At 38.7% G+C, this 14,113-nt stretch overlaps 2 long non-coding RNA genes across 2 annotated transcripts in view; one reads left to right on the top strand and one right to left on the bottom strand.

The window, feature by feature from the left end:
• Window positions 1-200: 200 nt before the first annotated feature.
• On the bottom strand, window positions 201-3,600 carry LOC141507227 (uncharacterized). Its single transcript, XR_012474104.1, has 3 exons — window positions 3,222-3,600; window positions 548-654; window positions 201-294 (listed from the first exon to the last, which is right to left on the bottom strand). It is a non-coding gene; the product is annotated as an uncharacterized LOC141507227 (long non-coding RNA).
• Window positions 3,601-3,685: 85 nt separating this feature from the next.
• Window positions 3,686-14,113, top strand: part of LOC141507226 (uncharacterized) — a 50,348-nt gene continuing 39,920 nt past the window's right edge. Inside the window, exon 1 of the long non-coding RNA XR_012474103.1 lies at window positions 3,686-3,719. This is a non-coding gene — a long non-coding RNA (uncharacterized LOC141507226). The remainder of the gene's footprint in view (window positions 3,720-14,113) is intronic.

Raw genomic sequence — 14,113 nt, 5'->3', positions numbered from 1 at the left:
TTATTCTAGTGTCTTGCACATTATAGTCATTTAATAAGTTTTTGTGGAACTGAATTGAAAATTAGGAAGAGCTGCTTGATATTTTTGGGGGGTGGAACTGACATTTTTCAGATATGACCCCCCCAACCTCTCACCTCCCTGCTACACACACACATTGTGGAACTGCCCAATATAAGTCCTCAATCCTTACCAACAGTTAACTGTCCAGGGGTTTTGAGCATTGCTGCTTCTGGTCTCTCGTGATAAAGGCTGTTGCCTAGATGTCTTGAGGAAATGCCATTGGTGGTGGACAGTCTGTTTGAAAGTGTGTTGGGAAATTGTGTCAAAATCAAATATATCAATAAAAAGATTTTTTAAAAGTACATAATACAGATATCCTAATCGCTGGCTTCTTTCTGGATTCCCAAACACCTGACTTAAATCCCCTGTATAGGGAACACAAAAAAAGCAACAATGTACTTTACTCATGTATAGACAATACTTTTACAGAAACAGTTTCAGAATTTTATTCATCTATGCATATTATTCTCCTTCTCCAAAATGTTACCTTTTCCTCAAGTTACTATTTTGGTCACAGGAGTCAGTCATAGGACTATATGGGCATATAGTTGATGCAGGATCTATCTTCCAATACTCTCCACAATCCATGGAAATCTGAAATGATATTTATTTGATCTTAGCACAGTTTATACTTCTCTGAGAAGTACATTCTTATTTGTATCATTATATTCTGTATATCTAATTTGTATTGTATTCTCATTAGAGTTATAGTTACTGGTATACATGTGGAATCTTTTCTATTAAATATAAGCTTCTGTTATCTTATCTACCCTTTCTTTCCTTAGTATTCTAGCTCATTACATTTTATATATACTTAATAAATGGATGGGGAATAGAGAGGTAGCTGGTGATAGAGTATTGGACTCATAATCTGGAAGAACTGAGTCAAATCTGGTCTCTACGCTTCTTAACTGTGTAACCATGGCAGGTCATTTAATATTTCCACTGAAGAAGGAAATGACAAACCACTCCAGGTTCTATGCTAAGAAAACCCCATGGATAGTTATGGTCTATGGGATGATGAAGACTTAGATATGACTGAACAGCAACAACAACTTAATAAATGGAGTGAATTGATATTGACAGGAGAGTTGCAGAGAGACTAATTTTCCTTTATGTATAATTAATCAGGAAATCGACTTTTCTTCTATTTCTTTAGTTCATCAGGTCAGCTATGCTGTCTTAGTTTATAACTTCTCTGCTATTTAAAAAATATCATGTGTTAAAATATGATTGTATATATATATATATATATATATATATATATATATATATGACCTATATCAGATTACTCACTGTCAAGGGGAGAGGGGAAGAAAAAGGAGGGAGACAGAAAAATGTGGAATTCAAAATTTTACAAAAATTGATGTTGAAATCATCTTTCATGCAATTGGAAAAAATAAAATGAAATGACATATATTAAAAAAAATAAATAATTTCAGACAGTAGTTATAAAAAAATGAAAAATGACTTGTAAAACATCAGCAGTAATATCCAACAGCAACAAAAAGATGAGGACAGATGTCTTGGCCTCATTTTTCTCATGTATGAAATGGAGATGATAATATTTGCACTATTTTCAATAAAGGATTGTTGTGAGAAAAGTACTTTGCAAACCATAAGATTCTAAGCATATGATGCAGTGGGTAGAGTATGGACCCTGGATTCAGGAAAATCTGAGTTAAAATCGGGCCTCAGATACTTGATACTAACTAGTTTTGTGATCTTGGACAAGTCACAACCCCAACTATCTCAATACTATGAATGGGAATTACAAGTATGAAAATGAAGAAAAAAGAGGTAGTTATTCTTACAGATGTCACAATGTAGTAATGAGTGTTAAATTCAATATCCTCATGGAAAAGGCAAAATCAGAAATCAATTGATTTTTTTAAAAAAAGAATTATGATTTTTTTAAAAATTCATTTATTATGAAAGATAGAATTACAAATGAATCTCACAGAAAGATGCTCAATGACTATTTTCTGGGGAGAAATATAGTATAATCACATATTAAATACTGAGGTATTTGAATGTCTATCACATTTTTAGGAGAGGACCTGCTTTTACAGCTAAATAGAAGCTATTTCAAGGAAAGAAATGCGTTTCAAAAAATGCCAACAAAGTTCAAGTGAGGAGAAAAGGAAGCCCACAAAATATCTTAAGTCAGGTGCAAACTAGAAATTAGGCTAGTTCCAAAGAATTTGTTTTTCCCCAAAATAATTTAAGTAGGAACTTGAAAGTATGTCCAAAACCAATAATAAGAGGTTCTTTAAATATAGCTAAGAGAGGAAGTCATCTAGATGTGGGGCAAAGGAGATAACATGAGCAGGAAAGAGGGGGGTCAAGCTAATTCACTGTGAAGCAAGGGCAAGATAGTGGGTGGAAGTTGGGAAATCCATTTCAGGTGAGTAAATATGAGTTCCCATTTCTCTCTTTTTTCTTTTTAATCTTTCTGCTCCTCTTCCCCCCCCCCCCCCCCATTTTCAGCAAGCCACAATGTGAGATTTCTTTTCTGGCTTTGTTTTTACCAATAACATTTTTTGTTTTCCTTGTTAAAAATGGGCTAACACTCTGTGTTGGTTATTAAGTAGCTGATACAAACTACGGGAGAAAATGGTTGTGGGCATCCTAGTCAATTCAATTCACCTCATATTTGTCAGGCACCTAAGGGGTAAAAAGGTGAGTAAAATGAATGTACTTTATACACACACACACATATATATATATATATATATATATATATATATATATATATATATATATATATGTTCATGTGTATATACACATTTAACACACACATATATAACTATATATAATACACACATATAAATATATAATATACACATATAAATATATAATATACACATATAAATATATAATATACACATATATAAATATATAATACACACATATAAAATGTATTATATAATATATAATACACATATAAATATATGTATATAAAGATATAAATATATAATACATATACATAATACAAATATATATGTATATATATATAAATGAAACCATTTGTACTTCGCTTGGGGGCAGTCTTTGTGTCTTTTAATGCAGTGTGTTTAGGTGACTGGCAGTCAGGACAGGGCAGAGAGGCCTTCTTTCTGGCTGGAGGGCACCCGACAGGTGTACTGTGATCGCCTCACCTGGCAGGGTGGTGAGGACCAGGTGAGTTCAAGGCCGGGGAGTACTCGGCAAATCTCAAGGATAGTCCCAAATAGTGGAAGAAAGTTGCTCCCGGTTGAGGGGAGAGGAAGCCGAAGGTGCGAGCAGGCATCGCGCGCGTCTCAGGCTCTCCCAGAGGGATGGCACCCTAGCGAAGGGCGCGGGAGGGGACGCGGGCACGGCCGGGGGTGCTTGTCCGCTCGTCCATTCACCGATCACCATGCAAATGACATGCAAATGAGCGGTGCCCCACGGGCGCCGGCAGCCCGGGCACTGGGCGCGGGAGGCTCGCGGCTGCCTGCCGCCCCTCGCCCTCGCCCCGCCCTCCAGCCCGTCCCGGGGGCGCTCCAGCTGCCCGGCGCTGCTCCTCCTCGCTGCGCTGCCTCCTCCGAGCGCTGCCCCGCAGCTGGGCGGCCGCGCCCGCCGGGCGGAGCGGAGCGGAGCGCGTCCCCCGGCCCCGGGCCGCCCTCGCAGCCTCGGTGAGTAGCCTTTGTCCTCGCGGTGCCCGCTCCCCCGAGCTCGTGGCACTTGGAGGGGCGGGGGGAGCGGGGCGGACGCGCTGCCCAGCTCGGCCGCCGCCGATGCTCTCGGCCGCCATCTGCCCCGTCCACCCGGGCGCCCCTCTTCTCCCCTCTCCGAGAGCCGGGGAAGTCCGGAGGGCGTGCTCCGGGGGAGGCTGACCCGAGGCCGGACCGCACGGTGCAGAGGGACCCCCCGAAAGAAGAGGGACCCTTCCCCCCAAGAAGAGGGACCCCCAAGCAGTGGGACCCCCAAGGAGTGGGACCCCCAAGGAGTGGGACCCCCCAAGGAGTGGGACCCCCCAAGCAGTGGGACCCCCAAGGAGTGGGACCCCCAAGAAGAGGGACCCCCAAGGAGTGGGACCCCCAAGGAGTGGGACCCCCCCAAGGAGTGGGACCCCCAAGGAGTGGGACCCCCCAAGGAGTGGGACCCCCTCAAGCAGTGGGACCCCCAAGGAGTGGGACCCCCCAAGAAGAGGGACCCCCAAGGAGTGGGACCCTTCCCCCCGAAGGAGAGGGACGGGGAGCTGCCGGCAGCATCTCTGGCAGCGGAAGGAAAGGATGAAGCAGATGCGAAGTTTGCCGCCGGGCACTCTCTTGGGGCTCCTTCCCATCACCATCCCCACCTACCCGAGAGATGGGGAGCTCCCACACAGCCGGGCTCACCTTTTAGGGCTGGGGGATGTCGAGGGGTGACATGAGCTCCCCCGCTCTCCCTTTCCCTAGCTCCTCTCTCCTGCCCTGCCCATCCTGAATCTTGGTTCCAGTCCAGTGACTCCTTGTCTCACTTCCAGGGACTTAAAAAAAAAAGAATTGGAAGTATTTGAAAAACTAATCCCTATTATTACCCAATATTGGTTTTATGTTTCCCCTTCCCAAGCGTATTTTGTTAAGGAATCTAGGGAGACCGAAAAGTCAAAGGAATGAAATCTCCAAGGTTAGAATTCTCTAAGGCCAGGCAGAATGAAACTAATGTGGGAGTAGTAGTCTTGTGGCAAAACCTCCTCCTCTTTAGCCTATTTAGATTGTGCCTGGCCTTGGGGGTTAGAGTTGGGAATGAAAATAGAAGTTACTTTCTCTTAGATCTCAGAAAGCTTCCCTAAAAGCCGCTGTCCATATTCCCTTTGCTCAGAGTCCCAAGGCTTAGATCACTGAGCTTTACAACCCTGCTCTCCCTAGACCCTCCACCTTCACATGGTACAGATTGTGGAAGTTACCTGTCTTCTCCATTCCACTGAATCTTGCTCTGGAATGGGGAACTTCATCACTTCATTGTCATTTGCCTTTTGGTTCCCTAATTTCTTTTATATTGAGCTCTCTCCAGTAATCTTTACAATTGCCCCAAAAGTTATGCTATTAAGTTCAAGGCAACTCTCTAAGATTGTATTGCCCTATGGCAATACTAATTGGTAGTTCCTATCTACACCAAGAAAAATCTAAGGACTTTCTCCCCCACTCCACTTTTTCCTTCTTTCAATGCACAAGAGGACACAAAGGTGAAAAATAAGTCACCACCCTTATGGTGGCTCTGGTACAGTCTTAAGAGAAGGGATTTTACCTGTACACAGGTAATTTACCTTGTAATGTAAAAATGCAGAAAAGGTTCAGACAAAAATGCTTTCAGAAAATTTGAGTGGGGAAGGGGGAAGGGTCTCAGCTAAAGGATCAGAGAAGGGCAATCTCCTTAACAATGTTTTGCTAGAGGGACTTGAGAGGGTAGGATATGGAGAGGAACACTGAGGGCTGGCAGGAATTCTGCTTGAGAATGGCGGAATCTATAACTGCCAGTAAAATATCCTTGGGAATAGACCTTAAGGTGGTTTCAGGAATCTTTTGGTTTACTAAATGATGATGATGATGATGACAAAGATGATGATGATAATGACATTATTTGGCACTTTGAGGTTATCAAAACTATCAATATCTCATTTTATTCCCAAACAACCCTGGGAAATAGGAGTTATTATCCCCCTTTATAAATGAATAATTTGAGGCAGACAGAAGTTTAAATGACTTGCCCAGTGTCACATAGTAAGTTCATGAAGTGATATTTGAATTCAGTTCTTCCTGATTCCAGATCTAGCACTCTACTCACTATGGGAAACCAGCAGATATGTTCAAAGCCCTCTTTACCATATCCTTTCCACCGCCTCTTTACCCTTCCCTTCTTTTTCCCCCCCCTTCCTTTCTTCCTCTGCTTTTTTCTTTTCAAATTTTTTTTTTTGGTCATGCTCTCCTTTACTTCTTTTCTTCATGTTCATCTCCCTCCAGGGGGGATACGCACCCTTCATGAGTACAGCTCTGACTGACTGGAACTCTGGGGACTGAGCTCTCTTATCTTGCTTAGAATATCAGACTTTTGATTCCATTATAAAGCCTATTCACCTCCCTCTCTACAGTAGAAGATTGAGAAGATTAAGAAAGGGAGTGGATTGGAGGAACTGCAAATTTGGGCTATGGCCTTACAAGTAGATGCTGAATATATTGCCACATACCTATCTATATAAGTATTCTTTATTTACAAAGACTGGTCCCTAACTATTCATTAATAGAGTATTTTTGTTAATTGTTAATTTTTCTATAGCAATGGAAGCTTTTTGTGGCCCCATCCTTTTTGTTATTGTGCTCATTTTGTCATTGAATTGGTCCAATTAAGGTTTTTTGGAGTTCATGAAACGACAAGTAGAGATTGTTTCATTTTTTTTGTATTTTATATCCCCCAACTCCTCATACAGAACTCATTTAAGAGATGATTTTTGATAAATTTTGTCAGTCAATCTCAAATCCTTTCCCTTTTACAAGTGAGAAAACACACCAAGAGAGGTGAGGGATCTTTTCAAATTCATAGAGATAGCATTGTTTTTTAAAATTTAAGGCAATGGGGTTAAGTGACTTGCCTAAGGTAACACAGCTAGGCAATTATTAAGTGTCTGAGGCCAGATTTGACTTCAGGTCCTCCTGACTCCAGGGCCAGTACTCTAAACACTGTGCCACCTAGCTGCCCCTGAGATTTCAAAATTAGGTGCTCTGAATTCTAAAAACAAAGTTATTTCTAATACTTATAGCTAAAACTTATATGTCTTGTAAAGTTTGCAAAGCACTTTAAGTAATTATCTCATTTGATCTTCACATTATTATCCCCATTTTACAAATAAAGGAACTGAGGCCAAAAAAGTTTAAGCACATTGCCTAAGATCAAACAGCTGGTAAATGTGTGAGGCAAGATTTGACTTAAGACTTCCAGATTCCACATCCAGCATCCATCCACCATCCACCTAACTACCTCTTTTATTCTTTCTTCTGTTACCACTTGAACCCCACAGAACAGTCTTCCTTGGTGTGAAGCCAACAGGTTTGCATGAGATTATCTGATTCTGACCTTATTAATTTCATACTTTACTGGCTCCCTTCCTACATATACTTGAATATCAATGAATATTTTCTTAGCTATCAGGCACCAGTCTCCGATCTAGAGCTTGGGATAGAGGTAGGGTATTTTCTAATTAAGAGGGGAAACAAAATAGCCATGACTGTAAACTACAGAAAGTCTAATGGCAGCTAATTTGGGAAAGCTTCCTGAAGGAAGCAGAATGAGCAGAAATGGCTGGAAGTGGGGAAAAAGTTGCATTACTGGTGTGCCAGGAGTCCATTGTGGTAGTTCAGAAGCTCCCTGAGGGCAGGTACTGTTTTCATAGTAATGATGATGAAATCTAATATACTCTTAAGTGCTTGACATATTTTTCATTTTATCTTACAACCCTGGAAGGTAAGTTCTCTTCTCCTTTTGCAGGCTTTGATGTTAAGTGAGTTGCTCAAAGACACAGCCTATGAGTAGCAGACGCTGCATTTGAACTGCAAGTCTTAGTGACTCTAGGATTATCCATTTCACCACTTAACTGTCTTCATTTTTTTATAAATCACTGAGCATTAGTACAATATCTGACACCTACCTGGAAATTAATACATGCTTTTTGAATGCTATGGTTTCATAGGCTAAAGTTTTCTTTTTTAAAAAAAATTCAATTTGATTTGATTTTTAGTTCACATTCTCTTCTCCCTACACTGAGAAAGCAAGAAAAAACAAGCCCATTATGAATATATATTTAAACAAATTTCCATATTGGCCTATATATGTTTAGTGTGTGTGTGTGTGTGTGTGTGTGTGTGTGTGTATGTGTATGTGTATGTATTTCCTCCCTGTCTGGAAGGGAGCTGACCTTTTTTCCCATAAGTATTCTAGAATTGTGGTTGGTCATTGTGTGGATAAGCGTTCCTTTTTAGACAAGATTATAGAAGTATTCTTCCAATGAACTAACAAGCCTTTATTAATCAACTGTTATGCACCAATCACTGGTGATACAAAGACAAAAACCAATCCCTGCCTCCTCCATTAGAGGAGAAAACATGCATATAGATAAGCATATACAATATAAAGATAAGGTCATTTGTTAGGGGCACTAGCAACTGCTTCATGAGAAGCTTCATGGAGGAAATAGTGATTGAAATGATCTTTGAAGGTCACTAGGGAGCCTACCAGGGGAAGGTAAGGAGGTGCAATAGGGGAATACTTTTTTTTTTTTGCAAAGGTGTGGAGATTAAAGGTAGAAGGTGAGGAACAGCAGGAAGGCCAGTTTGGCTTGACTGAGAAGTTGGCTTGAATAAAAGAGTAAACATAATGAAAACCTAGAAAGATATCTTGGAACCAGATTGTAAAGGGCTTTAAGTGCCAAACAGGAGTTCATATTTGATCCTAGAAGTAATAGGGAGACCCTGGCATTGAGCCAGAGAATAACTTGGTCAGACCTGGGTTTTAGGAATATCATTTAGTGAAGTGAGAAGAACAGGAGATCAATTGTGCACAGTAATAGTCATGGTATAATGATGATCAACTGTGAAAGTCTTGGCTACTCTGATCAGTAAGTGATCCAAGACAATTCCATAGGACTCATGATGAAAAAATGCTGTCCATCTCCTGAGAGAGAAATGATGAACTCTTAAGGGCAAATTGAAGTATAATTTTCTCACATTTTTGCTTTTTTTTTTCCCTTTGGCAATATGGCTAATATGGACATATGTTTTGTATGATTTCATATGTATAATTGACAGCATATTGCTTGCCTTCTCAGTAGGTGGGAGAGAAGTGGGAGGGAGGGAGAGACTTTGCAGCTCAAAATTTAAAAAGAAAAGAATGTTAATAATAAATAATAAATTTATCTTTTTTAAAAAAAGAAATATCATTTTGGTATCTGTGTGGAGGATGGATTGGAAAGGAGAATGCCTTAAGGTGGGGACACTAATTAGGAGTCTAGACTAGGGTTATGTTGTAGGATGGAGGGCCCGAGGGAAGGAAGGAAAATGAATAAGCTGACAATATTGCTCCATAAACACTCACAGGTGTTAGTAACCACAATTAAATTTCAGTCTCAGACCTGGTAAATATGAATCAGAGTTGTATAGTGATTGATTGTCTCCCTTGCATTCTTGGAATTGGATTTAAACTGAACTCTTCAACATTCCCATTCTAAACTTCACTTTTTGAATTCAATAGATATTTAATTAAGTTCCCATTAGGCATAAGGCATTGAAGACTGAAAGACCAAAAACAGTCACTTGAGACTCTTAATGCTTTAATTCTCAAGGAGACCCAGCTGGAAGGAAGTGGGGGAGATGACTTGTTACATACTTTTTATTTTACCTTTTACTGATATAAACTCCTCTGTCCTTCAGCAGTACAGTAAATTATTTACAAAGTAATTCTTAAAAATTCTATATTTAACAAATATAGAAAATGACCACTTCCCCATGGTAATATAAAAAGTATAGCATGTTTTTCTTTTAAAATATATGCAATATGGTTATACTTGTATAGCCTATATTAGATTGCTTTCTGACAGGAGGAGGGGGAAGGAAAGGAGAAAAAGATGAAACTCAAAAAACCTTGTAAAAATGATTGTTGAAAACTAAAATAAATAAAATAAAATATTTATTTTAAAAATAAATAATTTGAAAATATATGTGCAAGATTCAACACTTAGCTTTCAAATCTATCCTGCCTTTCTAATTTTTTTCTGGTCTTCTGATCTGTTTTATACATTAAAATTACTTTAGTTTTTTTCTTTTTTCCCCCCTTTTTCCCTTTTGTTAGCTACTCTTCTCTATCTCCTTACTTGTTTTCACTCACTCCAAAAAAACTGGAAAATGGAATCCTGTTAGCAAATTTGCATAGTCAAGCAAAACAAATTCTCATTTTGTATCTAAAATGATAAAAGAGATGAATGCAGAAAAATCTGGGAAGATTTGAATGGATCAAAAGTAAAGAACCAGGGAAACATTTTATAAAATAACAATGAAATTCAACAAATTTTCCCTCAAGGACTTCTGTTGAATATCAGTTAATCAAATATCCTATTCTTGACATTATTTTCTCCTCTTTCTTCTCCTGCTGCCCTCTGCCCCAACCAGACCTTAGATTATCAGAAAATAAAGAGAATTCTCTTATCGGTAGGATTCAACTTAATTTTAGTAGTCCCTACTCTCTGGGATCCAGTTTTTTTCTGATTTCAAGTTCAGATCTTGATTTATCTTCTGTGCCAACACTGCCTTTTTGCCTTCACTCTTATAAATTAAAGGTCTGGGGTCAAATTGGGTGTCCCTTTGGGTCTTTATCACCTTTTCTACTTTTCTTTGTGAAAAATCAATCTTGGTATCTCTGCTGGCTTCTTCCTTGGTCCACAAATATACTCAAGTTTTTGCTATCCTAGTGGCAAACTAACGAAAAGCACCTTTTCCCCATCCATTATCCTTTCTCTCTCTTCTTCATTTCTGAATTCTTCAAAGGAGTAGTGTGACTTCTGCTTCCTTACCAGATACTCATTTTACACCCTCCTGCAATGTTTTCTTGTCCCTGCTGCTCAAATGAAACTTCATTGTCTGAGGTTTCATGACCTCTTACATTAAGATACACTGGACTTTGTGTTTCTTCTCAATGTTACATTTGACCCTGTGGATTATTCCTCCTTAATTTTTTTTTTTGTCCCTCAAATTCTGTTATACGATGTATGGTTCTACTTCTACCCCCTCTTTGACTGTTCTTTATTCGTGTTTTACTGGGGTTTTTTTTTCATCTTTCTGTTGTCATTCCCTCAAGCTCCTGTTTTTCAGTCCTTTTCTCATTAGACTCTTTGGTGATATCCACTGGCTTCAGTTTTTATGTCTTTATGGATGACTTCAAGCCCAACATTTCCTGCCCCAACACCTTAAACTTAACACATTTAAATCTGAACTGTTCTTTCCCTCAAAAAATCTGCCTTTCTTCCTGGCTTCCTACTTACCCAAAGCTCTTAACCTTAGGGTCAGTCACCTTTGGTTCTTATCAGCATCCAAGTCCATTCACTTCTGCCTTATCTCTTTCATCCAATCCCTTTTCTCTTCTCTTTCTCCAACTAGTTTAATGTTGTTTTCCCTTTCATGTATTCAGTGTTTCAGCCAAATTGAACTACATTTACTCACACTATCCCCTTTATCTTTATTGGACTTTCATTTTTAGAATTTACTTCTTAGAATTTACTTCTTAGAAAGCCTAATTCTGATATCATCTACAGAAAGCCTGTCCTTCAGTTTCCAATGATCTCTACCTTCACTAAGGAAAGGACCTCTGCAGATTTCTCATAGATCTCTCTTTGTCTAAATCTCTTTCTTGCTTTTTTCTTACTTTTTCCTGGTATATTTGTGTACTTGTCTTCCTCCTCTCCTATTCCCATTAGATTGTAAGCTCTTGGTGGTCTTCATTATTTATTTATGCTAAGGTTAAGTGATTTGCTCAAGGTCATACAGCTAATAAATATCAAGTGTCTAAGACAGGTTTTGAAGCCTCCTGACTCAATCCTTTACAAAGTTACGTTTTTAAAAATGCCCTTCTACACTATTGTTCTATTATAAACTAAGAGGTATGGGAATTCAGGGAAGCCCTGAAAGATTTGCATGAAGTGATGCTGAGGGAGATGAGTACACTCTTAACAGCACCATGGGAGCGATGATCAACCTCAATGGACTTGCTCATTCCATCAGTGCAACAATCAGGCACAAATTTGGGGTATCTGTGCTGGAAAATACCATCTGTATCCTGAAAAAGAATAGTGGAGTTTGAACAAATACCAAAGACTATTACCTTTGATTAAAAAAAAAAATACCATTTATCTTACTACATAATTTTGCTAACTCTTATACTTTATTTTTCTTAAGGATATGTTTTCTCTCTCATCACATTCAACTTAGATCAATGTGTAGCATGGAAACAATGTAAAGAATAACAGACTGCCTTCTGTGGGGGGTGGGGGGAGGGAAGCAAGATTAGGGGGGAAATTGTAAAATTCAAAATAAATAAAAATCTTTTATATAAAAAAATGCCCTTCTACATAATCAGTATAGCTTCTACAAAGCAGATATTCAACAAATATATGTTAGATCGAATCAAATTGGGCCTGGGTCAAGAGATGAAATGTACTGCAAGCATTCTTCAGTCTGGAAGTTTAGCAGGTAAATTCTCTACATTTTTGTAATATTTAGATTTCTTCCTTGAGTTTGGTGAGATCTGCTGTGGAGGAAATGCCATTCTTTTTTTTTTACAAGTTCTACTAAAAGGAGGGAAGAGAGAGTTTTCTTGTTTGTTCCTGTTTTGATAGGAGTTCTTGGGTATGTTGGAGTTCATAGTTAAATTACCAGTGTGAGCATTTGCATCTCAGAAATCAGCAAACACTATAAATTAGGGCTTGGTTTGTTTTATTTCATTTTAATTGATCTTTTGTTGATGAGAAAATGTTAATAATATACATTAAACTTAGAAGAATAGTCTTCTATACCTTCCCCACCTCCTAAACCTGTTGTTAAACATTTACTAATATACCCTTGGCCTCTAACTTTCCTGCACAACTCAGGGAAGTTAGGATTAGAGGAATAAGATTTCTTTCCTATTTAAAATTACTTTTGGGAAAGAGAGAAGAAAAAGAAACAATCTGGAGTATTTCCAGATACAATAGCCTATAGAGTTTTTTTTTTTCCTCCCACTTCTGCCTCCAGATGACTTTGATTGTTTTCTGGTCCAGGACTAGAGGAGTGATGCAGTTGAAGTGGCTTGCTAAGGTCTGATGACAGTGAATACCAGAGCTGGAATTAGAGGTCTGTGCTTTCTTCTAGTCCTATCCTATTCTCAGTTCTAGGTTCTTTCATATGGTCAATAGCTTAGAACAGATAAAAGCATTTCATCCACAGCAAACACATTGATAATCTATGATACTTCCCAAATATCTGTGTTCTCTGCTAAGGGCAGGTCAGACCGTATCAGTCCCCTCTCCTCCATTCAATAAATACTGGCTCCCTCTCCCTTCCAGAATCAACTATAATGTCCTTTGGCATTCAACATCCTTCACAGCCTGCCCCCTCTGCCTTTTCAGTTTTCTTATATCCTACACTCCCCTTCCCAATACTCTTTGTTTCAGGGTCACTGGATTCCTTTCTGTTCCTTTAACAAGATAATCCATCTTCCAACTCCAGGCATTTTCATTGACTGTTCCTTTTGTCTGGAATGCTCTCCCTCCTCATCTCCATCTCTAGGCTTCCATAAAGTGCCAGCTAAAATCTCATCTTCCATAGGAAACTATTTTTGATCTCTTTTGATTCTAGTGCCTTTCCTGTTGATTATTTCAAGTTTATCCTGCATATAGTATATTTATACATACTTGTTTGCATATTCAACTATGAACTCCTGGGGAGTAGGGGCTGCCTTTTTGCTTTCTTTACATTCTCAATGCTTAGCAGTTTGCCTTTCACAGACATAGTCAACATTAAGTGTTATATTTAAAAAATACATATTTTCTGCAAGTTTTGTTATTTAGGTGTTTTAGGTTCATTTATAAACTGTAACTATCATTGATCCCTTTTGAAATTTGTATTTTGGCCCAAATTTGAATATCCACAAAATATTCAGCACTAGGATAAAAGGAAAAAATCTATTTTCAGCACCAAAAGAGTTCATCTCAGTATTTAGCATGGCTTGATACTTGCACAGGATTTTGAGTTTCCTGACCCTGATACTTGTCTAAGTTACTTTACATGTTAGATATCCACTTTTCTGTAAAGCAGTGAGGTTAGATCACTAATCTCTTGTTTTTTCTTAATCCTGTGATCCAATGAATAGCTTTTAGGTATATTGATTTTGGTAGTCATGATACTTGTGAAAAATAATAGTGAATTGTAATAATTTCTTATATTTATACAGTAGCTTCAAGTTCCCTCCAAACTACCTGTGATGGTGTACATATAATTGATCTCTCCATATAGGTGAATAAATTGATTGGGGC

The sequence above is a fragment of the Macrotis lagotis genome, chromosome 1 (assembly GCF_037893015.1).
Source record: "Macrotis lagotis isolate mMagLag1 chromosome 1, bilby.v1.9.chrom.fasta, whole genome shotgun sequence".
Lineage (NCBI taxonomy): Eukaryota > Metazoa > Chordata > Mammalia > Peramelemorphia > Peramelidae > Macrotis > Macrotis lagotis.
This window is presented reverse-complemented; position numbering and strand designations above follow the sequence as displayed.